This window comes from Gopherus flavomarginatus, chromosome 12 (assembly GCF_025201925.1).
Source record: "Gopherus flavomarginatus isolate rGopFla2 chromosome 12, rGopFla2.mat.asm, whole genome shotgun sequence".
Lineage (NCBI taxonomy): Eukaryota > Metazoa > Chordata > Testudines > Testudinidae > Gopherus > Gopherus flavomarginatus.
In genome coordinates, this window is record NC_066628.1 from 13,638,950 (window position 1) to 13,665,709 (window position 26,760).

Here is a 26,760-nt window from a genome sequence, read left to right on the forward strand (position 1 = left end):
GCTGGTTATCCAGACTCGTACCATCAATATATAAGCAACTGCAAAATTTCTTCCCTTCATATTCTTGTCACATCGATTCACTTTGTTTGTGACACACTGAGTTTGAATTTGTCCTGCATTTGTCTCCTTAGCACCCTCCTTGTGTGTTGTGAGTTCAATGCCCTCCTGACTGCTCCAGCTAGTTTTGAACTGAGAAGATTGACCCCTCCACCCCCAGCATGTGAAATGTAGGCTGTCATGTTCTTTCAGCCCCTTCTCTCACTGGAATGCAGCCCAATATTCCACAAAACCTAACATACAACTTTATATCAGTCACACAGCCAACAGTTTTCACTGTCCTCTCTTGATCATGGGACTGGAAGGATCTCTGAGAAGATAACTTGAATCTCTTGGCTTGGAGATGTAGAAACAGGCCAAAGTCTTAACACCAAGGCTGTGTCCACCAATTCCCTTTGGGGGAGTGGGGATGCAACACAGACATTTGACTCTCCATAACCATGTTCACATCTGTTGGAATTTCACACACATATACACACCCCAATGGAAGGGGACTGGGTCAAAATCATGGAAGTCTATGCATGGAATATTCCTCAGATATGTAATTCACTCTCATCTCTCCTGTTAACTTTCCCTAGAAATAGGTTTTCAAATTCTTAAACCCAACACAATCACCCCACAGACACATGAGGAATCTAAAATGAGTTAGAAACCATCAACGTATGAAGGAAAGAGCTGGGATTCCCCTCCCCAGAAAACCCATGAGCTCCTCTAGGTTTGCCTCATTTCCCAAGGTCAGGACTGTGGCCAGCAGGTGTCATGTCCTCTTCGCAGACATCACTCATGGCTTCCAACCCACCCTAATAGATATTTGGGAGTTCAGGTGGGATCTGGTGGCAGAAATTGGTCCCCTTCTCTCTCTCCTCTGGGGAAAGAGTTGAGAGAAAGAAGTTGATTCAATTCCGGATTTTTTTTAATCTCCCATTAGTTATTGTGTTTTCTTCCTCCCTCCCCCAACATTTCTGAGGTTCCCTACCCCCCGGCTCAGGGAATGACTCCTGTCTGGATTCTCTCTCAAACCCAGAAGGCTAGATGAGACAATGAGTGAGAACACAGAGGAAAATCCTTAACGGGAAATCCCTGAGCAAGTGGAACAACATGGGGCATTGTGGGGAAGACCTACTTGACTTACCAAATTTCAGGCCCATCTGACTATTTTTATTTATTTTAGAGAAGGGGCAAAAATGGGAATTATTATAGACACTCGGTGGCTTTGTAAAGTGTAACCTATAAACCCTTATAAAGAGACTTTGCTGGCGGCCCCATCTTGCCCCATTAAAGAAATATGTTTACTTGGGTTCTCCCTAAATAAAGAGCTCTGAACTCTGAGGAACTCAGTTCATTTTATTCCTCCTTATTCAAGGCAAGAAAAATACAAATAAAGTATTGCCCAGAAGCCAGTTCAGAACATTGCATTTTGAAATGAAAAATTATAAGGACTAAATGAAAGGAAAAAATTATAAAAAGAAATTATTATGGGACAAATGGCAATTTGTAAGACTAAAATCCAAATTTGCTGGTGCTATATCCAGACAAAACAAAAAAAATAAAAATAAAATTCAGAGTATCTGACCAAACAACCTTCAGGAAATAGAAAAACCTCGATTAATAGTTTCCAAGGCCAGAAGGGACCATTGTGATCATCTAGACTGACTTACCTAACACGGGCCAGAAACCTTTCCTGAATTAATTCCTGTTTGAACTAAAACATATCTTTTAGAAAAACAATCAATCTTGATTTAAACATTTCAAGTGATGGAGAATCCATCACAAACCTTGGTAAACTGTTCCAACAGTTGATTACCCTCACTGTTAAAAATGTGTGTCTCATTTCCAGTCTGAACTTGTCTAGCTTCAACTTCCAGCCATTGGATCTTGTTATACCTTTGATAATAAATAACCCTTTACTCAATCTCATGGCTTTTCACTGAACCCCCTTCATTTTATCAACATTCTTCTTGAATTGTGGATATCAGAACTGGACGCGGTATTCCAGCAGCAGTTGCATTAGTGCCAGATAGAGAGGTAATAAAACCCTCGTACTCCTCCGTGAGATTCCCTTGTTTACACCTCCACAGATCACATTCGCCCTTTTGGCCAGCATTGCGCTGGGTGGGTATTAGCTTTTATATGTGTCCCTTTGATGACTGGCACATTTTAAATGAGAAGGTACAAAAAACCAAAACCAAACCACAACAAAAGTTCTTAAGAACAATGCAGAGAACTGTGAAAATAACTTGGAATGAGACAAGTTATTTAGCAACTCTAAGTGAGGGACCAATATAAATGAGATGCTCAGAGACTAACCAAGCTGGGAAACAGCGTTCAATGACATTCAGAAGCTAATGCTGCTGGGTGTCAGGTGGGATTCCCACTGCCCACAAAGGTTTCTCTAGGTTTCCCATGTATGGCACCGTTGAGATCAGCCTTTCTGAATGGTGCTTTCTCAATTCTCACCCAATCCAGTTGGGACTCCTGTCAGGAAAATGAAGGACCTGTGAGTGACAGCAGTTGCTGGGATCCCTGATGGAGAAGGCCCTCCTTCTCCAGCATCTTGGTTTATTCAAGCCTTTCCATCTACAGGCTGAGCTCAAACAGATGACAGTGGGCCAGCTCTGCAAAGGTACTTAGGTGTTGCAATGCCTAACCTCTGGGTACCGCACCACCCAGTGACATGTTCAGCCCTGGTTCCCAGCTCCCCTAGGTGTTGAGCAGGGAGAGGTAGCAGCCTAAGGAAGGGAGGGATAGCTCAGGGGTTTGAGCATTGACCTGCTAAACCCAGGGTTGTGAGCTAAATCCTTGAGAGGGCCATTTAGAGATCTGGGGCAAAAATCTGTATGGGGATTGGTCCTGCTTTGAGCAGGGGGTTGGACTAGATGACCTCCTGAGTACCTTCCAACCCTGATATCTGTGATTCTGTGAATTGTCAGAAACCAGGCAAGCTGAGCAGAGAGCCACCTAAGCTAGGCAAGAGTGAGATGAAAAGGAAAGTGATGATATTCCCTAACTCTGATTGATCGGGTTCTTGGGCCTCTGAGCGGGAACTCACTCCACTTCAGATTCTCAGCCATGAAACCCTCTCCTGCAGCTAAGTACCTGATCTAGGTCAGCTGCTTAAGCAGCCCATGCACTGACAGGGGAGGGGGAGAGACACACTCTCAGTACTTCCAATAGTCCAGTGGTTACAGCACTCTCCTGGGTTTAAGTCCTTGCTCTGCCTCATTTAGAGTAGGCTCTTGAACTCATATCTCAGCTGGGTCTTTCTCTGCCCCCCAATGAATATTTAATGATTTATACACAATGGCACAACTCATAGACTTTAAGGTCAGAAGGGACCATTATGATCATCTAGTCTGACCTCCTGCACAACTCAGGCCACACAAACTCACCCATCCACTCCTGTAGCAAACCCTTAGCCTATGTCTGAGTTATTGAAGTTCTCAAATTGTAGTTTGAAGACCTCAAGTTGCAGAGAATCCTCCAGCAACTCTAACAGGCATGATGGAGACAGCCATAGCCCCCTGGTTAGGACACTCCTGTGGGAAACATGGGTTCAAGTCCCTGCTCCAGATCACAGCAGGGCTTTGAATATGGGTCTCCCACTTCCTATGTGAGTGCCCTAATTGCTAGGGGAGACAGATAAGTGTCATAAACAGATAGCTAAGGGTTAATGTTCTTTTACCTGTAAAGGGGTAAAACCAGTAACCTGAAACACCTGACCAGAGGACCAATCAGGAAACAAGACTTTTTCAAATCTGGGTGGAGGGAAGTTTTGGGTGTGAGTTCTTTGTTCTTTGTCTTGTGTCTGTGCCCTCTCGGCTCTGAGAGTGATTTTTCTATCTCCAGGCTTTCTAATCTTCTGTTTCCAAGTTGTAAGTACAAGGATAGTAAGACAATAGGTTTATATTGTTTCTTTTGTATTTACATGTGTGTGTAGATTGCCACGTCCCTTTAGGGGCGAAAGAAAAATGCAGACCTGTTATTTACCAGGCTGCACGTGGCAATAGACTGTATAGGTAAGGGATGCAAGGAGGGTATGGGTCATGATGCAAACTGCAGGCACGCACACAACTAAAATTAATTAATTAAAAGTTTTATTGGGGATAGTTACAAGGGGTAGGGGAGCAGCGTATGATTAGCTAATAGGGTTAATGGAACTTAAAACATACAATGGCTAAAGTATTTACTATTAAACAATATTTATAAACAAAGATACAGTAAACAATATTTATAAACACAGATGCAGCATTTAGTAATAACCAATACTTACGAATACAAACCAACTCATAACGACCGGCAAACATAGAAACTCTGCTTAAAACACGTGAGCTGAGAGAGGCTTTGAGGTGATCAGGCTCGGTTACGGGTGTGCACAAGGTACACAGGATTTGTTTTTCTTTCTCCTCTTCTGCCTGCACATGGCAGACCAGCCTAAAATACCCACTATGACATCATAGAAGTGTCATAGGGGACAGGGCCCAAAAATTGTATGTGTTCATTTCTGATTGGTACAAGCAAAGTTTACACCAAGTAGCGGAGCAGGTGCCTGAAAGTCTGGCTTCGCTCCCAAAAAGTAAGGAAATGCATATAGTTCAGAATGCGTTTAACACTGAATGACAAAGGAAGAGGCCAGGGCAATATTGGTATGGGCAAGTTTTTAGGATGCAGACAGGAACTTATCTTAACATGCCCCCGTGCCCTGGCAGAAATAGTTTGGCCGAAAACCTAAACTTCCGAGTCCGACTCCTCATTCCCACCTACGAGGGGATGCGCTTCGGGGGTGGAAGCGATGTAGGCCGAGGCAACAAACTTGTGAATGCAGGCTTTAATGAAGGCACATCCGAGACAGAGAAGAGCGAGCCCAACCAGAAGGGACACAAACAGGGATTGGAAATAGGATTTGTAGGGTGCAAGGCCAAACCAATCGAGCCATGACCAAAACTGGAAGGACTCTCGTGACTCTTTGACAGTAGAGCTCAACGTTTGCAGGTCTTTAACAATTGAGGACAAATTAGGAGAAATAGAAGGCAAAGAAACGCAACATTTATCAGCAAACTCGGGATATACTTCAGCAAATTTAGTACAAAATGAGGGAGATTGTAACAAATATTGAATCATTAATCTATTTTGAATACTATACTGAACAAGGGAATTTAACTGCTGATTAACTAAGGAAAGGCCTTTGGCCATATTATTAGCAAGCATTTCAATAGCAAGGGATTGAAACGGCACTTGATTACGTAACATCATATATCCGACAGGGTTAAAACTAACAACAGAGGAGGCAAGGGAGGAAGTTGCTGTTTGCAAACGAGTCCAAAACGAGCAGGTACTACGATGGTGTTGGTGGCTAGATGGCAAGGTATAAATACCTCCCCCCTGTAGATACAGGGTGCCAATGGTGCATATACCCCGGGGGTTGGGAGGAAGCACAGCAAATGCGACATTACCGCAAATCCAAAAATGACCGGGTCTTAAGGAAGAAATTGTGGTATGGCTCCACCTATTATTGTCCATGGAGAAAAAGCTGGATGCACGATTGATACATGCAGCCTCAGCATGATGCATATGCTGGGCATGGAACAGATACGTATGTGTTATGGAGGTATAGAAGGTTCCAAAAAGAATGTTATAATTAAGACGATAAGAACAATGAAGGGGAGGGGGGTAGGAGTAAGTAAGAGTGGGTTTAGTTAGGGAGGTATTAGCATAAGAGAAACTCCACATAGAACAATTAGAATAAGTACCCACCCAAGTAGGGGCTGGGGTTAAACTATTACCAACAAAAACCCAACAATGAGATGCTGGAACTCTAATACTTTCAATTAAAGGAAAGCTATGATCACTTCTATTTGAAGCATTAAGAACTGGAAACACATAAGAATTAAATTGTGAAGAACAATTATTCCAAACACTAGAAGCAGCCCACTGCACATAGGGGGGAGAACAATTTACATTAGACAAATTAAATGAAGAAAAATTATAAACTATTGGTACAAATTGAAAGGGTAATGGATATTTAGGTGAGAACTGAGTAGAGCAAACAAGACAATCTTCTGGATTCAGCGCTGACAGGGACTGGTTTCCACTGACCTCCTGCACCCAGTAGGCGGAGAACCATGTTTGTAGTCCACCTTCTCCTAAGGGTTCCGTGGGCAAAGATGTTGTGAGGAAGGGCAGTATAACCTGTAAAACAGAATAATAGGAGCCCTGCTCAGGGGCATTAGTTTGTTTATTAAGAACTACATATGCTGTGCCAGTTATGATGAACTAGCTTGATACTGGGGGTACTTGTAGCCACTAAGTAGGTGTTAGGGTACTTGCCGGCCCGGAGAATGGTGGTTTTTATAGGTTTTCGATGGCCAGAGGCTTGGGGTTCTGTAAGCCAAACCAGTTGTCCGGTGTTAAACATGGGGGACCAAGGTGGCTTAGGTGTAGGTGAAATGTGAGGCCAGCGAGAGTAACTTTTGTTGAGTGTGATAAGTACCTGGGGTAAAAATGAGCTCCAGTTTTTAAAATCAGGGTTGGAGTTTGCTGTTCGCAACATAGTTTTAAGGACTGCAATTTTTCGCTCTACCACACCATTGCTTTGAGGATGATATTTAGTATGGATGTGAAGGGAAGCCCCCCATCCGAAAATGAGCTGTTCAATGCTTTTGCTGGTAAAGGGTGGTCCACCACCTGCTTGGACTTCAGTGGGAGTGCCCCAGGCAGCTGCTGTTTGCTTAACAGCCACAGCGACAGAAGCAGCATTGCTTTTATTAAGAGGAACACAAAAGGTTTGTCGAGACCCCAGATCGACAGTAACTAAGGCTTTTGGAAAACGACGAGCATCTGGCAAGGGTCCTATTAAGTCAATTTGCCACGTACTACCTGGGGCAAAGTGTTCTGCAGTGTATGCAGAGCACTCATATCGGGGACGATTCATAGTTTTTACCTGCACACACTGCAAGCAGGACTGAACAATGAGCTCGCACTGGCTGCGGCTAACGTCAGGCTTTTGGTTAGAAAAGCTAGATAACAGGCCGTACAATTTTGTAGGTGGTAAGTGTCCCCATTCTTCGTGGAGCCAGCGCAACAGCGGGTCTGCCGGTATGGCGGGATTTGCCATATGAACTTGGGAGACCTCTCTCATTCTTTGATCAAGACTGGAATGCAGGGGGTTAGAGTCTGGTCGATGGGAGGGACAGTGCATAATGAACCAAGGGTGAGAGAATTTACGAATTAGGGCAAAAATTTGGCCCCACAATTTAACAAAAGCTGAGGGAGAGGCTTGCTCAATTAAAATGTCTAAACAAAATTGAGAATCGATACCTAAAACAACTTGCTTGTTAGCAAAGTGGGCATTAGCAACATGTTGGGCAGCTAAAAGAACGCCCTGCACCTCGCATTCTTGTGCGGAGCAGGAGGGGGGCAGTAACTGCACATTAAAGTGATTACATGTGGAACAAAGAACTCCTGCCCTAGGGGGTGGTGAGGTGCCCCCGTCAGACACAACCCAGGGATCATATTTTACTTCAATGCATAACGGTTGGTGAAGGGGGGGGGGCTAAGATGTTATCGCTGGGAGTTAGGGTCCATGCCTGCCAAGCTACCTCAACCTGGAAACATAGAAGCTGCCAGGTGCAAGTAGTGCCATGAAACTCGGGTGGAGGGGTACTTGTAAGCCACGGGATTAAATGAACACGTGGTCCAGACAGGGTACCTGGGATAGGGAGTTGGGACCTGTGACGCGCACTGGACGCAGCCAGTAACATTTTTCCCACTAGACCATAGTTGTACTGGGGTCCAGACAGGCGATGGGCCCAATTGTAAATAGCATTACCATGTTGCAGTACAGTGAACCCTACATGGTGTTTTGTAATAAACAAATTAATGTTGAGGGGTTCTTGGGAATTAAAACGGGCGAGGTGGGGGTTAGAGGCGAACCAGCCAGCTAGTTTCTCTAAGCTTTGTTGTGCTGATGCGTTCCATACTTCTCGGGAGCGTTTAGAAGAGAGAGAGCTTTGTAGGATTTCTAGGTTAAAAATTAGCTGTGCCGGGATATATTGGCGGTGATAATTAAGGAGACCTAATAGCTGCTGAAGCTCTCGTTTATTTTGTGGAGGGGCTTCTGTCCAAGGGTCTAATACACTGGCTGGGGCTTGGGTGTGAGTGGTGGGAGTGAATTGGAGTCCCAAGAATGAGAATTGCTGGCTGGCCTGCAGGTGGCTCTTTGTTTTGTTAATTTGCCACCCATCTGCTTCTAATGCATCAATTATCATTTGGGTGGTACTTTGAACTGCTTGTGGATTGGGCCCACAAATGACAATGTCATCTACATAGGTTAGCACGTACACATCCTGTAGGGGTTTTACCTTTTGTAATGTGATATTGAGATGGGACGGTGCAAGTGCAGGAGAATTACAGAACCCCTGTGAGCAAACTTTCCATTTATATTGGACGCCCTTAAAAGCAAAGTTTAAGATTCCTTCTGTGTCCTGGAGTGGGATTTGGTAAAACATATCTTTTAAATCAAGAGTACATGCCCACTGATTACTTGCATCGCTTAGTTGCCGCTGTATTTCGGGAATGGTGACAGAGCTGGAAAATGCGATAGGCTTTACACAGCTGTTAGCTTGTCTGTAATCAATGACAAAGCGATATTTAGAGGGATCGCCGGGCTTGGGAATACTCCAACCCGCGGACAGAAAGGTGGATGCAGTGACCCTTTCTATTTTTTTTCTTCTAGAAGCTGAGTGAGCAAAGCTTCAATAAGGGGAAGCCCTTCGGAGTTTGTGGGAATAGGGGAAAATTTCCATGGCTGGGAGTTAACTACTTCGGGGGTATAGGGGGAATGATCGCCTACGGTTATAGGGAGGGCTTGCAGAATTTGATCATGCAGTTTAAATTTTTTAATATCTGAGACACCTAGCAGATTTTTTGATCCCAACAAGGCTTTTATTTTTCTTAGGTATTTTCCGTGGGCAATTTTAACCCAAACCACGGGTTTTTCTTGTACTGCATTGAGACTTTGAACAAACATAAAGGAACCAGTAGGACAATGGGGAACGTTGGGCTCAATAACGCTAATTTGAGCTCCAGTGTCTAATAAAAAGGAAGTGGGGGTGTCACCGTTAACTAACAGGGTGGTGTATGGACGTTCATCGGTGGGATCTTTAATTTGGGCCGGGCAGCATCCGGCCCCTATTCGTTTTTTGTCCTAACATAGTCTTCCCAATTTTTCCAGCCTAGCTGTTCGGCTACATTTTGCTGCTCTTGGTTTGACATTTTATGCAGGGCTTCTTTGGGGATCTCTTTGTTAAGAAGGAAGCCGAATAGTTCTCATTCAGCTTTAGTTCGCTCAGGATATTTTTGGGGATTAAACTGACTTTTTGGAGGTTTTTTGGTGGCGAATCAACTGGGAGAACAACAGGCGGGGGGTGGCAGTAACAACTTAATTTTACTAACCACTTCAAATAACGTTAAGATGGATCTGCGAATGGCCGCATGCAAGTGCAGCATGGCACCGGTATCAGCTCCAGGGGCAGCTTCTAATGCCAAATTAACTACCTCTGCTGAGACAGGAATTTGGGTGGGATCAGTAACGTGTATAAAGGGTGTGGCCACCAATTGCTGTTGAACAGTTAAATTAAGTGGATTTTGTAGTGGATCCTACAGGGCTATGGAAGTTCCTGCGATTGCCCATATTAGATCGTGTGGAGTAATTAAAGTTCCCGAAGGGATATATAATCCTTTAAAACTGACTTTCATTGCTAAAATGGCAGCAGCCGGGGTGGTAAGTGGCCAAATGCGATTATTTAATAAAGCGTGACCCGGGAAGCCTCGTGCCCAATTGGCCGTTTTAGCTAAGGTGCCGGCCTCCTCGCGGTCCACCAATTCTGCTCCGTGTTCTAAGGCTAGCCACCCGACCCAAACCATAGGTGCCTCGTCGGTTTTTCGTTGCGTTTCCTTTAAAAACTCTTTAAGTTAGGCCTTAGTACGTGTTCGCAGTTCAGTAACCTGCGTGGTGTTGCCTGTTTGTGTGTCTATTTTAGTTTTAGTTATTGCAATAGGCAAAGCTTCTGCTACGGTTTCAGATTCTGCAAATTCTGGGGCTATTGGCAGAGCTGGATACAGAGGAGTTTTAGGAGCTTCATATGGGGGTGGCAAAATTTTCCGAGAGGGACTTTGGGGGGGGTAGTGATGGGCTCTACCCTTTCTGTCTTCTTCTCATTATTACCTTTAGGAGAGCCTGGGGCTGCCTGTTTAGCTGCAGACATTGTGCCTCCATGGAGGACAGAACACAGATCGAGGGCCTTGCATATCATGCTAAACAGGACGGTGGAAACATCCTCAGATTTATATTCATCAGGTCACAATTTTTTGGTTTTCTTAATCAAATTTAATTCTTTTATCATTTGGCATAATAATTTATGTGCCGGATCAGCAGGTATTACCCGAGGTGGGGGAATTAATTTGGAAACGGTGCCTCCAGATTTTCTAACAAAGCGGCTACATTCTCTCCAAAGTTGAGAGGGATCTACAGCACCGAGGTTTTCCACAGTCTTCGTGCACTGAGGCTGCAGGGAACAATCGGCTGGCTGACACCTAAAGCTCGAGTGGCACCAAAGGAGGCATCCCATATCTGCCAGGGTTAATGGTACAGTATAACCTTCTAGAGTTTTGCCCCAGCCAAGAGAACAGATCCATTCTATATTTGGATTAGTCGAATTTTGGCTAGTAAGAAGGTGAAACTGCAAATGTTGAAACTGTTCAGTTTCATTATCTGCGCGATCTGCAGTGTGCCACGGGCATGGCCCAACCTCCGTGCATCCTGTTCGTGATGCCATGTAGATTGCCACGTCCTTTTAGGGGTGAAAGAAAAATGCAGACCTGTTATTTACCAGGCTGCACGTGGCAATAGACTGTATAAGTAAGGGATGCAAGGAGGGTATGGGTCACAATGCAAACTGCAGGCACGCACACAACTAAAATTAATTAATTAAAAGTTTTATTGGGGATAGTTACAAGGGGTAGGGGAGCAGCGTATGATTAGCTAATAGGGTTAATGGAACTTAAAACATACAATGGCTAAAGTATTTACTATTAAACAATATTTATAAACAAAGATACAGTAAACAATATTTATAAACACAGATGCAGCATTTAGTAATAACCAATACTTACGAATACAAACCAACTCATAACGACTGGCAAACGTAGAAACTCTGCTTAAAACACGTGAGCTGAGAGAGGCTTTGAGGTGATCAGGCTCGGTTACGGGTGTGCACAAGGTACACAGGATTCGTTTTTCTTTCTCCTCTTCTGCCTGCACATGGCAGACCAGCCTAAAATACCCACTATGACATCATAGAAGTGTCATAGGGGATGGGGCCCAAAAACTGTATGTGTTCATTTCTGATTGGTACAAGCAAAGTTTACACCAAGTAGGGGAGCAGGTGCCTGAAAGTCTGGCTTCACCCCCAAAAGGTAAGGAAATGCATATAGTTCAGAATGTGTTTAACACTGAATGATAAAGGAAGAGGCCAGGGCAATACCAGTATGGGCAAGTTTTTAGGATGCAGACAGGAACTTATCTTAACAGTGTGTAGTTGCTGGAATGTTTTAAATTGTATTCTTTTTGGATAAAGCTGTTTATTCATTTTTCTTTTAAGCAATTCACTCTATATATTGTCAACTTGATGCAGAGCCTATTTTTAATGTCTTTTTCATTCTTTTTTATATAAAGCTTTCTTTTTAAGACCTGTTGGAGTTTTTCTTTAGTGGGGACTCCAGGGAATTGAGTCTGCAGCTCACCAGGGAATTGGTGGGAGGAAGAAGTCAGGGGGAAAATCTCTTTGTGTTAGATTTACTAAGCCTGACTTTGCATACCCTCTGGGTGAGGGGGGAAGAGAGATTAGCTCTCTTGGTACTTGTGTTTCCAGGACTGGAAACAGGGAGGGTGGAATTCCTCTGTTTAGATTCACGGAGCTTGCTTCTGTATATCTCTCCAGGAACCCAGGGAGGGACCACCTGGAGGGGAGGAGAGGGAAGGGAAATGGTTTATTCCCCATTGTTGTGAGACTCAAGGAATCTGAGTCTTGGGGTCCCCCAGGGAAGGTTTTGGGGAGACCACAGTGAGCTAGGCACTGTATAATTCTTAGCTGGTGGCAGCGATACCAGGTCCAAGCTGGTAACTAAGCTTGGAGGTTTTCATGCTAACACCCATATTTTGGACGCTAAGGTCCAGATCTGGGAAGAAATGTTATGACAACAAGTCACAACCTGGCTGCCTTTTGGTATCGGGTCTTGGGTGTTTGCTCTGAGAATCCCAGTGGAATTGGGTCATACTGTCAAGATAGTTGGGGGGAACATCTCATCTAAGAAAGTCATTGCATGGCCACTGGAGCTTTAGCTTTGGCATGAACTTTGAGCATCAGTGTATAGCCAACTTTGTTCATTTCCCCCAGTAGAAACTGAGGTGCCTGTGAGCAGTGGTGGATTAACAAATTTGGCTCCCCGAGGCTCTCAAAAAATTGCCACCACCCCCCAAACTCACCTCTGCTCCCCCGCGGCAAGCCTGGAAGGTAGGGGGAGAAGGGGAGTTGTGGCGCACTCGGGGGATGGCAGCGATGGAGTAGAGGTGAGCTGGGGAAGGGAGCAGTTCCCTGCCCCTCCCCTGCACCCCCTGGCCCCAGCTCACCTTTGCTCCGCCTCCTCCGATTGCGCCACTATTCGCTTCTCCCCCCCTCCCTCCCAGTGCTTTTGCGCAGCGAGCCTGGGAGGGAGCGGGAAGAAGGGGAGTTGAGGCATCCTCAGGGGATGGCAGCGGTGGAGTGGAGGTGAGCTGGGGCAGGGAGCGGTTCCCGGCCCCCCTGGGTTACTCCTCGTGCCCGCGGGCCCCAGCTCACCTCTGCTCTGCCTCTTCCAAGCGTGCCGCTACTCACTTCTCCCTCCCTCCCAGCGCTTTTGAGCAGCAATCCTGAGAGGGAGGTGGAAGGAGAGAAGCACGGTGCGCCTGGGGGAGGAAGCAGGCCGGGGATTTGAGGAAAGGGCAGAGTTAGGGAGGGGTTGTGAGCAAATTTGCTGCCCCTGCAAATTTGCCACCCTAGGCCTAGGCCTTGTTGGCCTAGGTGATAATACGCCGCTGCCTGTGGGGTTAGGTGGCAGCTCAACAGTAGTTTTGAAAATGTCAGTGGTGCATAACAAGGCTTTTAGGTGCCTACATATTTTTGTGTCTCTGGCCTTAAGTGACCCCTAGAAAGGAGGCAATCTCACCCCTTCAGAGTTACCCACTCTTGGCACACATCCAGTGATCCAATTATGGGCTCTTCCTTCCATTCCTGAAATCCATTAACTTGTTGCTGTGCCAGCTGGGGGCCTCACCCCAAGGACCCTTTCCCCCCCAATCAAAGTTCTCCTAGTCCAGTTCAGTACCAGTCTGCCTGTCTCCAACTTCTTCTCATTTCATAACCCATCAGGCTGGACTTTGGTTCCCTGTCACCTTTGCTGAGCAACTAACACCACCAGCTTCTGCACAGCATCTCCTAGTGTTAGATTCTTCTCCCAGTCACCCTGTTGCCTGGGGAATTAAAGGAGTGGGGCAGGCATCAAAGTTTTTGGGACATCCCTCTCACAGGAAATAGATCCAGGTAAGTCATGGAGCCCAGCCAGATGTCTATAGAGTGAGTGAAAGGCCTGAACTAAGTAATCTTCCCTCTGTCTCTCTGGCTTCATGGATGAGGAATAGGACATGGGAAGGGAGAGCACCCAAGTCTAAGGAGACTTAGCTAATGGGACTCTTTCTCTCCTGTTCTCCCAGACTTTGGCAGAAGGCAGAAGAACCAGCAACTCGGCAGCAAGGAGCTGATTAGTCATCTCCTTCTTTGCCTGGGGTTTGTAGGCCAAGCAGAGTCAGAGGTCACTGGTCAGCATGGGGTTGGCTGCTGCTGGCTGGCTCCTGGACAGATATTTGACTGTATCCTGCCCATATTTGTGGGATTGGGCAAATACATTATTCATTTTGGCCAACCTGATTGAGGGCCCGTGGACAATTTCTTTCTCGCGTGTGTTCTCCGGTGTTTCGTGAGACCCGTGCTAGATCTGAAGCTTTTCCCACACTCGAGGCATTTATAAGGTTTCTCTCCTGTGTGGAGTCTCCGATGGATAGTGAGAGTTGAGCTGGCCCGGAAGCATTTCCCACACTCAAAGCATTTATAGGGTTTCTCTCCCGTATGGATTCTCTGATGTCTAATGAGGGTCCTGCTGTCTCTGAAGCTTCTTCCGCAGTTGGGGCATACAGGAGCTTTATGTCCCATGTGGGTTCTCTGATGGGCACCAAGGGCTGAATGAACAGTGTAGCTTTTCCTACACTCAGGGCTTTCATGGGGTTTCACTGACATGTGTTGCTTTTGATGCTTTTGGAGTGATTCATTTGTGATGACCGTTTCCACACTGTCAGGGCATTGGTGGACTTTCTCCCCACTGTGGATTTTGCGATGCTTATTGAGGGACTTGTTTGCAATAAAGGCTTTCTCACAGTCAGGGCATTTATAGGGTCTCTCCCCTGTATGCATTCTCCGATGGCTAATGAGGCTTGAGTTGGAGATGAAGCCTTTCCCGCAGTCGGGACACCTATAGGGTCTCTCTCCTGTGTGGGTTCTCCGGTGTCTAAGGAGGGATGAGCTACTACAGAAGCTTTTCTCACACTCGATACATACATGTTTTCTCTGTGCCATCTGTATTCCTTTCTGGCTCTTAATGTTGAGGTTTTTGTGACCTTCTCCACTGTGAGTGGACTGAACCCATCTCTTCTCTGAGTGGTTTCCTTGTGGCCTCTCTGGTCTGTCCTGACTCTCACAGGCTAGAGAGACATCCCCTTCTGATCTTCCTGATGATATCTCACCACCTTCCCATTGAGGATCCTCTTCCTCCTTCTCACTCACCATCCCATCACCTGGTGGGACAGAGAGAATCCAGACAGAAGTCATTCTCTGTGCTGAGAGGAAGGGAGGAAAGGGAACCTTAGAGAGGAGGAGGGATAGCTCAGTGGTTTGAGCATTAGCCTGCTGAACCCAGGGTTGTGAGTTCAATCTTTGAGGGGGCTACTTGGGGATCTGGGGCAAAAATCAGTACTTGGTCCTGGCAGGGAGCTGGACTCAATAACCTTTTTGAGGTCCCTTCCAGTTCTAGGAGATAGGTATATCTCCTATTATTAAACAAAATAACCCCTGGGAAGATTGAAAAATGAGGAGCCAATTTTCCCCACCCTCAACTTTTTCGCCAGAGGAGAGAGAAGAGGGGACCAATTCTGCCTTCACATCCCATCTGAATACTCAGGTGGAGGGAACTACAGCCAAGTCTCAGTCAGGAGAGGTGGGAAGCCAAGAGTGACTCTTCCATGAGGATATGGTACCTGATGGGCACAAGCCTGACCTGAGTGAGATGAAGAAGAAGTGGAGGTGCTCACGGGGCCTTTGTCGTAATCCCACCATTTCCCTTTCCTCAGCCTTTGTTTCAGAATGGGTCTAACAGGTTCTTCCTCTGAGCTTTCCTCGGAGCTCTGGATATCTGGGATCCAGGCCTCTTCCCCTCGTTCTAGCCGAGCAAGCAACTCAGGTTGATAAATTGGAGATCCTGCTTGGGGGAAAGAAACAGGTGACAACAGCATGAACCATAGATTTGCAGAGTGTTTGATACAGAGAATGCGCCATGGTTTTTTCAGACCTAACCTCTTCTTTAAAAAAATAAAATCCTCTGGCCACCCACCTGGCTGCTCAAAGCCACAGGACTCTCTGCTAAGGGTGGGAATTTAACTCTTTACATCTCTGCTGGGAACACACACAGCCAGATGCCCATCATCAAAGGGGTTCCTAAGTTACATAGTAAACAGCTCTGTTTCCCTGGATCTGCTCCTTAAAAGCAGAGAGGGACCCAGTGACTGTGAAAGAATAGTAAGGAGGCTCAGGGCCAGTGGACGCAGTCCTTGCCCTGAAAAGTTTGCAATCTAGTTTAAGACAGGGATCAATGAGTGAGTGTAACAAACAACAAGGGAAAGGAGAGGCTGGGTGAGGGTAACAATGATTAGAACAGGCAGTGACCCACCCTAGCAACACCCACGGCCTAAATGAAAATGGTTACGTTTTTACACAAAACCAACCTCTGTGCATTTCTGCCTCTCTCTCTGTTTAGGAGCAAAGTATGTAGGTTATACTGGCAGGATGGGGGACTGTATCACGGGAAGCAGTGATTTTGAAAAGGATTTAGGAATCACAGCGGATAATCAGCTGAGTATGATCTCCCAATACAATGCTATGGCTAAAAGGGTTAACGTGATCCTTGGATGTATAAACAGAGGGTATCAAGGAGGATGGGGGATGTATACAGCATTGATGCAACCATTACTGGACACTGTGTTCAGTTCTGGCATCCACCCTTCTGAAAAAATTAGAAAGGATTCAGAAAAGAGCCATGAGAATGAGTCAAGGTCTGGAAAACCTCTCACACTGAGAGAATTAAGAAGCTCAAATTATTTATTTTATCCAAGAGAAGGTTGAGGGGTGACTTGGTCATGGCCTAAAAGCACCAACAGAAAGAGGAAATTTCTGATAGTTTTCAATCTAGCAAACAAAGGCAGAACAAGATCCAATGGCTGGAAGCTGCACTAGAGAAATATGTACTAGAAATAAGATACAATTTTTTTTAACAGCGAGAATGATTAACCATTGGAACAACTGGCCAAGAGATGAGGCAGATTCTCCATTTTCTAGAGTCTTTAGATCCAGATGGGATGTCTCTTTAAAAATGATTTGCTCCAGTCCAATCAGTAGTTATGGACTTAACTGGATGAAATTCTCTGGCCTGTATTATGCAGGAGATCAGACTAGATGATCATAGTGATCCCTGTGGTCTTAATATCCATGAAAATATGTGTTCTTTCTTAACTTCAGCCTATTTTTATTATTTTGATAGTAAAATCTCAGACTCTGATTCCTTGGGAAAAAGACAATGGAAATTCCTCAGGAAAATAAAAATTGGACCATGTCACTCAAAGGTCTAAGTCTAAAATTAACCTGTTCAGGAAAGATGGAAGAGCTGAACAAAGATACCCAGAGTCAGTTACGGCTGCAGGGAAAAGAGGAAGGTAGCAAAAAAGAAGAATGAACTAATGTACCAAGAGAGGCTAAGGAGAATAATGTGAGATTTTACAAAGCTACCAGGGCAAAAAGGAGCATTGGAAAAGGCAGATCCATTAACAAATGAAGGATAAGGAAATGAATGATGACTCATAGATGACCAGGGACTAAACTACTTTATCAAGGTCATCTCCAGCAAGTAAAATATGGAGATGCTAGTTGTGGACCCATAGTTAAGATTGACATTAAGGCTAATTTTGTACTTAAAGCAGGATTCAGTCTCACTGTTATGTCTGAAGAGCACAGTGTATCCTCCCCAGAACTGCAGCACTTACGTTTTGAACATGGAATCATTTTCTTGAGAATTTGCTAGTAAGTCCATTCATTAGTTCACAAGTTAAATTTAATTAAATAATGGGTCATTTAAGAAATTTTACCATTTGGTGTCTCACTTTTTTGATTTCAAGTGATCTTTGTAACATCATAATGCAGACTCTTTAAACTTCCCTTATAGTTAAAACTCACTGGCACCTTCTACATAAGTTAAATTTTAAGGGCTTTTTTTGTGTGTGTGTTTGTTTGTTTTTAAGATTCATGGTCATTTATTGCTGTCATTGTTCATAAATGAAAATTTCTCCTCCAACAGAATAATTTTCAGAGAGTTCCATGAAGCCCTGCTCTATTTCAAAATGGCTGCCATCTCCTTTTGTTCTCACTGGGACTAAGCCAGCAGTTCTCAAACTTCATTGCACCATGACCCACTTCAGAGAACAGAAATGCTACATGACCTCGGGAGGCGGGGACTGAAGCCTAAGCCCACCTGAGCCTTGCCACCCTGGGCAGGAGGGCCAAAGCCAGAGTCCCACCTCCCCACGGAGGAAGCCAAAGTTGAAGCCCAAGGGTTTCAGCCCTGGGTGGGCAGGGCCTGTAATCTAAGCCCCACCACCTAGGGCTGAAGCCCTTGGGCTTCGGCTTTGGCCTCCTGCTTGGGGAGGTGGGGCTCTGGTTTTGGCCCTCCTGCCCAGGGTGGCAAGGCTGAGGTGGGCTCAGACTTCAGTTTAGCCCCAGACCCCAGCAAGTCTAACAGCAGCCCTGGGAACCCCAATAAAACACAATTTCAACCCATTTTGGGATCCTGATCCACAGTTTGAGAACTGCTGTCCACAGGCTGCCCTTAGCAAAGATGGCCACAGTCTCCATTCATTACTACTCTCTGACTCCTGATGTGTCTACACTGCAATAAAAAACCCGTAGCACCGAGTCTCAGAGCTTAGGCTCCAGCCCAAGCCTGAATCTCTACACTGCAATTATATAGCCCCAAAGCCCCAGCCTGAGTCAGCTGACCGGGGCCAGCCGTAGCCATGCTGCAGGTCTTTGACAGCAGTGTAGACATACCCATAAAGGGCAGCTTGGCTGAATTCCACCTTGAGAACAATGAGAAAGGGCAGCTATTTTGAAAGAAGATAATTTTGTGTGAGTTTCTCTGAAAAAGAAGATTTTACAGGCTCTGTTGAAGGATAAAACTTTCTATCATGATAAATAAGAGCAAACAGTGACCCTTAGTCCTAAATCTTTATTTTCAAAAGTCGCACATTGCACCAGACTGATTTAACCAGGGTTTAAAGTGCACTGGTTCCAAATGGGTCAGACATATTTTAGTACTGCATTGGGGAGAGAAACCTCTCTTATTGGCTGACTTCTCTACTGCCCCACCTCCTGGAGATGGGCAGCCAATCAGGGCTGCTGCAGGAAGCAGGTAGAGCTTTCCTCCCTCCCCTCAGGAACCAGCACTGTTCTCACAGTGGCTCAGGGTGGCTCTGCTCCCTTGTCCCCCACCATGGGCAACACAACAACTCCTCTGCTTCTCCCCTCCCTCCCTGCAACACCTGGCCTGGAAGCAGGGGTGGTGTGGGGGACCTTAGTGCAGCCCCCCCACAGCCTGGGACAGGGCTTGACGAGCCCCTGGAGCTGCAGGAGGGGCAGAGTTGGTACTGGGGGAGAGGGGCAGAAGAGATGTGGGAGCAGAACAGATAGGGGCTGGGGGCCAGAATTAATGGCAGGGTCTGAGGATAGATAGATATGGGGGTGATCGTAGACCTTCATTTCAGGTAGAAGGGGAAAACTTGTGGGGGGGGTGTGTGTGCGCATGTGTGTATATGAACTCATGCACTGGAAAATGTGAGGTGGAGGAGGGAGGAAGTGTGTGCAAGGAGTTGCAGAGAGGCCTGGGGAAGTTAGGGGTGTTTTCAGGGTACTGGGGGATTTGGGGAGCATGTGCACTCTGGGAAACTGGGATGCAAAGCACCTGTCAACCCAGTTGGACGGTATGCTCTGCTTGCTTTGTGCTGCTCCGGAGTAGTGTCAAGGAGCCAAAGCCTACAGCTGAATCTGGACAGCGCTGCCAAGCGTTGCTCATCTTGCATGGCACCCAGGCATGTTGCCACGTTTGTCTGCAGTCCCTATACCCAGCTGAGGCATCACATTCAACAGGGTTGCAGGAATGGGCTGCAATTTTGCCTCATGGCTGTCAGAGGCTCCAGGGGAACCTGCTGAGTGGGCAGCCATGTGGCTTCCATCTCACTGTTTCCCTGCCCGTATCCAGTAGTGGGGAGCAGTAAGCAGTGGCAGCAGAGAGAGCAGGTCTCAGGGGCCCCCACCCAGCGAGAAGCCAGCTCCCCATGAACATTCCCAGCCAACTGCTCCCACACCCAGCCATTGACCATCCCTGCTAGCTGCCTCCATCTACCCCTGAAGCTCCTGAGCTACTCCTATCTTCCCCACTTGATTTGTATGCAAATCTACCTACACTTGACAACACCCAGCTGACCCAGACACCCCCACAAAGCCAGCTGTCCCCAAATCTCTACCCCCCCAGGGAATGAGCTGCCCTCATCTCCCCCCACTACTAGACACCCCAAAAGCCCACCTGCCCTGGCTTCCCCCTCCACACACAGACAGCCCCCACCTACTCCCCAGACACCTTCAGCGCCCGCCCACTTGCCAAGTTTTGTGCAACTTCATGTCCTATCCCTTCATGATTTGGAGCAAGGTGTATTGACCTCAAGCCTTGGGTGACAGGGGATGGCTCACTTGATGATTACCTGTTCTGTTCATTCCCTCTGGGGCACCTGGCATTGGCCACTGTTGGAAGACAGGATACTGGGCTAGATGGACCTTTGGGCTGACCCAGTATGGCCGTTCTTATGTTCTTAAGCTGAAGCTTAAGGGCACATATAAATTATGCAAATGAATGGTCTAATTTGCATAAAATATCACACATGGAGTTGTACAAACTTGGCAGCTATGTCTAGCTCTAAATGTTTTAATAAAAATAAAAGATTTGCTGTTGATCTCATATTTCTTCAAGTGATGAGAAATAGCCCATGGTAACATTCTCTTTGGGCTTTTTGCTTACTGTTCATGCATACCATTTTTAATTTAAATAAACAAATACATGTTTTGCTTGGGAATTTCTATGTTAAGAACTGGGATAGAAATTGAGATTACACATCAATAATGTAGGGTAATTATACATTACATGGAGACTGTAATGATCACAAATCAAGTATTATAAAACCAGGAAATTCAGAGTTAAATAACTTAAACAAACCCAACAACAATCCGAACATGTTAAGGTATGAAATAGCTAATGGAATGTCGGGAATCATTAAGAAAGGCATTGATAGTAAGACAGAAAATATCATATTGCCTGTATATAATTTCACAGCACACCCACATCTTGATTACTTCATGCAGATGTGGTTGCCCAATCTCAAAAAAGATATATTGAACTTGGAAAAGGATCAGAAAAGGGCAATAAAAATTAGTAGGGTTATGGAACAGCTTCCATATGATTAGAGATTACTAAGATTGGGACTTTTAAGCTTGGAAAAGAGACAACTAAGGGGGGATATGACAGAGGTCTATAAAATCATGACTGATGTGGAGAAAGTAAATAAGGAAGTGTTATTTACTCCTTCTCATAACACAAGAACTAGGGGTCATCAAATGAAATTAATAAGCAGCAGGTTTAAAACAAACAAAAGGAAGTATTTCTTTACACAATGCACAGTCAACCTGTGGAACTCCTTGCCAGAGGATGTTGTGAAGGCCAAGACTATAACAGGGTTCAAAAAAGAACTAGATAAGTTCCTGGAGGATAGGTCCCACCAATGGCTATTAGCCAGGATGGGCAGGGATGGTGTCCCCAGCCTCTGTTTGCCAGAAGCTGGGAATGAGTGACAGGGGATGGATCACTTGATGATTACCTGTTCTATTCATTCCCTCTGGGGCACCTGGCATTGGTCATGGTTGGAAGACAGGATACTGGGCTACATGGACCGTTGGTCTGACCCAGTGTGGCCGTCCTTATGAACACAAACCACCTTAACTCATCCCTGTGATGATGCCATGAGGGGAAGGAGGAGGAAAATCAAATGTGTCTTTAAAAATCAATTGAATCTGATTTGGGACAACAAACCTTAAAATGCTTTAAGTGTGACCTAGTGGGTAGAGCACTATCTTGTCATGCTCAAGATAGAGCTCTGCTGCTGGGTGATTGTGGCCAATTCACATCATGGCTCTGTGCCTCAGTTTCCCCACCTGTGCAGTGGGGATAATGATACTGCCCTCCTTTGTAAAGCCCTTTGTGCATTACTGATGAATAGAGGTATGGTTATCGTGTGGTCTCACTGCAGGGCAGAGTTAAAGCCATCTGGGTGTCCTAATTGTGCATTTCCACAGCTTGAAGCATTTATAATTCTTTTGAGTGTCACACTAATTCTGAATTTCCTGGGCTTGTAACACTCGGCTCTGGGAGAATTACAGCATCTGACCCTAAATTACTGGTCTGTCCTCTCAAACTTAGCTCCAAGGTTTTGTATTGGAATAGGAAGGGAGTGTGCACAGTTACCTGGAGAAATCTGCCAGTGCACTCGTGGGAGCAGGAACGGTCTACGCAGGGTAGGGGTGGGAGCCCCATCACTCAGAATCTTTGAAACAAGGACTGGCCAAAGCACTAGGAAATGCACCACAGGGAACAACCCTGCCTTGGCTCAGGGAGATGGATGGGACAGGGATTTTCTTTCCTATCCCTTATTTATCGCATGGGAGTGAGTGAGCAGGAGATGGTCTATATTAAGAACGGCCATACTAAGTCAGACCAAGGCTCCATCTAGCCCAGTATCCTGTCTACTGACAGTGGCCAATGCTAGATGCCCCAGAGGGAATGAACAGAACAGGGCCATCATAGATGATCTGTACCGTGTCATAGAATACGAGCGTGGAAGGAATCTCGGGAGGTCATCTAATCCAACCCCCTGCTAAAAGGGGGGCTAAACCCCAGATGGATTTTTACCCCAGTTCCCTAAATTGCCCACTCAAGGATTGAAATCATAACCCTAGGTTTAACAGGCCAATGCACAAACCACTGAGCTATCTGGCAAACATGGGTTTTGGAAATATCTGATCCCTCTGATATCTACTGCACCAGTAGAACACCCAGGGCCCTTCGGAGACCCCCGCCAGTTCTCCTAACCAAGTGGCAAGGAATCCTTACCCATTGTGAGCACTGTCCTGCAATGCTTTGGCGTGGCATCCCTGAAGAGGGCTTTCTGAGCAGGGTCCAGCACAGCCCACTGCTCCTCCGTGGCACAGACAGTCACCTCCTCGAAAGCCTCAGGCACCTGTAACAGCATCCTCCACTCAGGACCATCCCCCACAGCAGTACGCCCCCAGCTCAGTCATGGGCAGGGCATGAGAACAGCCTCACCCGCAGGCACAGGGTGCAGGAATTCTCTCACACATACAAACCCACCAGCAGCTCCCTGAAAATCCCCACCTGAGCTGGCTCCATCGCAGCCATTTCCCTGGCCTGTTCATTGGGAGGATGGGACAATCTGGAGTGAAACGTGGTCCTTATCCCGCTGCCTGTCAGGGCAAGAAAGGCGATGGAGGTGATTTCAGAAGACTTTGGTCCACTTTACACCCCGATTCCCCCCGCCGCAGAGAGACTCATTCTAAACTTTGTGATGCTGGGAAAAGCCTGGAGCACTTTATTCCAGTACAGACCCGGCTCCTCCCACAGGGACCAAACCGCCCAGACACTGGTATCCCCCTCCCAGGCACAGAGCCTCTTAGCCAAGTGCAGAACCAAAGGAGCCGCTCTGGGGGATCCCCCTGACACTGTCCCCAGGGCAGTGCATCCCCCCAGCAGCGCGGGCACCAGGCAGAGGCAGGAACTGGCTTTTCCTCTCCCTGCTCCTCCCCTTCTCCCCAGGAAAGTCAATGTGCCCCGGGGTGCTGCAGGGAATGGGGCTGGGCAGGGCTGGGAGCCCGGACCTCCCCCCCACTGATCGCTCCTGCTGCCCCTGCCAGACTCTCACCGTCTCCCTCCTGCCCCCTCCCCTCGGGCTGGGAGACTCGGTCCCTGGCCCGACCCGGTGCGTTCGCTCCCCAGAGCTGGCTCGGCTCCTGCAGGCGCTCAGGGGAGCAGAGCCGGAGAGGGGGAGGCAGCAGCTCTGGGACTTGCAGACTCCCTCCCCCCGGGAGCAGAGCTCGGGCGAGGAGGGGCCGGTGGTGCAGAGTCACTTTCCTGCCCGGTCCCAGCCCTTTCCCGGGTCTCTCCCTTCACCTGCAGGCTCCGGCTCAGGCGCTGGTGTCGGCAGAGCCTGGGGCTGCTCCAGGGGCTGGGTCCAGTCGCCGCAGAAAGTTCTCATCTCCCAGCGCAGACCCCACTGGGGGAGCAGCAGCTGCACATCAGGCTCCCAGATCACAATGGAGGCAGCAGCAACAGCAACAGCAGCATCTCACCCAGGAATCCCAGAGACCCCACCTCCCCCCCATGCATGAACAAATACAGACAGAGAACATGCAAGTTGCCCTCCCTTAGCAATAGCCACAGTCCTCCCGGTGCCCCCGCCCATCATTGTGCTCCCAGCAGGTGTGGGTGGGGCCCCCACCCGTCCACTCTCCGGAAAGTGTTGGTGGGAGGAACCCACCTTGCACATCCACCTCTAGGCAAGGTGGTTTTGTGGCTGGGTCATCAGGGTGGACGCTGGGGGAGGTGCCAGAGGTTGGGAAGGGGAAAGCAGCTGAGGAGTTGCCAGTTCTGGGGATTTTATTGAAAAACTCATGATATTTGGGTTTCTTTAAAATTTTCTCGTCGTCCTGTGAACACCAGCATCTGCCTTGCAAATTCTCCCTCAGCCAAAGTGGTCCCCATCTCCTAGTTACTTTCTGTGGGTGTGAATCCCTGCTGCTCTCTCAGAAAATGCCTGCCATTCCCTAGGAAGCTGCCCTCCAATAAATAGTTCAGCTGACTCCTGTTGTTCAGTCAATGAGTCTGAACCCAGGCTGTTCATCAGTGAGGACAACAGCCTGTCTATGGCTAGGGGTCGGCACAGGGAACCATGAGACAGGGAATGTGGGGGAGCAGGAGGAAACTGAGTGCAGGAGTAGAGATGGGAGAGAAAAAAGATGAGGAGAAAGAGTGTGTGAAGGAAAGAGAAGGGATAATATGTGGACAGGAGGTTGGGGAAGTGGAGAGGGAGAATGTGAGTGGAGGAGATGTGGGGACGGGTAGGGTGCCATACAGGAAAAGGAGGAATGACATAACAGTGATAGCAGAGGGAGATGTTTGCTAGAAACTGGGAATGGGCTACTTGGTGGTTATCTGGTCTGTTCATTCCCTTGGTGGCATCTGGCCTTGGCCACTGTTGGAAGACAGGATACTGGGCTAGATGGACCTTTGATCTGACCCAGTGTGGACATTTTTATGTTCTTATGAGATGGAAGGTGTAGGAAGGCAGCTCCACAACCCTTGGGGCATGGATACACTTGCGAGTTACAGCACATTAAAGCAGCCCTGTGCAGGGCCGACACTTCCACTAGGCGATCCTAGGTGGTTGCCTAGGGTGCAGGATTTGGGGGGCAATATTTTGCCACCCTCAGTGGAAATTCGGCGACGGGGGTTCCTTCTGTTCCGGGTCTTCGTAGGAAATTTAGTGATGGGTCCTTCACTCGCTCTGGGACCCACTGCTGAAGTGCCCTAAAGACGTGGAGTGGAAGGACCCTCACCGCCAAATGTTCAGAGAAGGAGCACTGCCGCCAAGGGAGGCAAAAACCCTGGTGCCATGCCTAGCCCTGTGCGCTCTAACTCAGGACATGGCCACACTGGCAAGGCAAGTAGAGCACTCTGACTCTGTGGCTGGAGCGCTCCTGGAACTCCACCTCGACGAGTGGAATAACGTTTGATGTGCTCCCACTGGAGAGTCACAGCACCAGTGTGGATGCCTTGGTCTATTAATGCACTCTGATTGGCCTCCAGAACTGTCCCACAATGCCTGTTCTTGCTACTCTGGTCATCAGTTTGAACTCTACTGCCCTAGGTGATCAATGGTCAAACACGCCCTTTACATTCTCTGGGAATTTTGAAAATCCCCTTCCTGTTTGCTCAGCCAGGCATGGAGTGCTCTGTGCGCATCTTTCCAGGTGACCAGACCTCCATGCGCTAGGCACAGTTCCGGGTTTACAATGACTCCAGTGGCTCCATGGGGCAGGGCCCATGCTCAGAAGGGACCCTGGCCTCCTCTGCTTGCAGGGCCCCCCAGAGGATTCAGGGGGCCTGGGGCAAAGCCATTTCAGGGGCCACTTCCATAAAAAAATTGCAATACTATACAATACTATATTCTCGTGGGGGCCCCTGTGGGGCCCGGCGCAAGTTGCCCCACTTGCTCCGCACCCACGGGCGGCCCTGGGAGAAATAAACCTCTGCATCTCAGCACAAACCCAGTTTTGAGAGAACTTCTTTACAAGGTATCACTGGTTCTTAGCATCAGCTAGGGCTAAAAGGCACTAAAACTCATTAAAAGGGTTGGACAAATATTTTCCATCAAAACTTTTTCTGGATCGAAAACTAGGAGTTGTTTTTAAAAAGCAGAAAAAAATCACGGACAATGTCTGCTTTCCTTCAAAATTTGTTGTGGTTTTTTTAATTGAAAAGCTGAAATTAGCCTACCAAAACCTGAATATGGTTTGGGATTTCAGAAATCTGTGGCCAAATATTTGCTGCTTGCTGTGTTTGATTGTTTAAAAAAACAATAAAAAAATTCTGCTTAAAAAACATCCAAAATTTTTGAGCCACTTCAGCTTGTGACCAAATGCCTGAGCCCATCCAGTCAGACTTTTCCAGGTTTCTGATACTCTGCTGGCTTCCTTAACTCATATCTGTCTCCATAACTTTGGGTTCATTTAGCTTAGAACATAAGAATAGCCATACTGGGTCAAACCAAAGGTCCATCCAGCTCAGTATCCTGTCTACAGACAATGGTCAATGCCAAGTGCCCCAGAGGGAGTAAACCTAACAGGTAATGATCAAGTGATCTCTCCCCTGCCATCCATCTCCACCCTCTGACAGAGGCTAGGGACAGACACCATTCCTTCCCCATCCTGGCTAATAGCCATTAATGGACTTCACCTCCATGCATTTATATGTTTCCTAGAGACTGGCTCCATGGGGTCCCTCACAAACTGGAGACTGTTACTGTGGATTTGTCTTTGGTACAGCTTATGTACATACTCCATGAAC

The 26,760-nt window shown here is 47.1% G+C and overlaps 1 protein-coding gene across 1 annotated transcript in view; it reads right to left on the reverse strand.

Annotated features, from left to right (window-relative positions):
- The window catches only part of LOC127032795 (zinc finger protein 345-like), a 181,750-nt gene extending 157,933 nt beyond the window's left edge, over positions 1 to 23,817 (reverse strand). The window contains exon 1 of the mRNA XM_050920396.1: positions 23,806 to 23,817. The gene's annotated coding sequence lies outside the window, so the exon portion shown is untranslated. The remainder of the gene's footprint in view (positions 1 to 23,805) is intronic.
- Between the last annotated feature and the right edge of the window lie 2,943 nt (positions 23,818 to 26,760).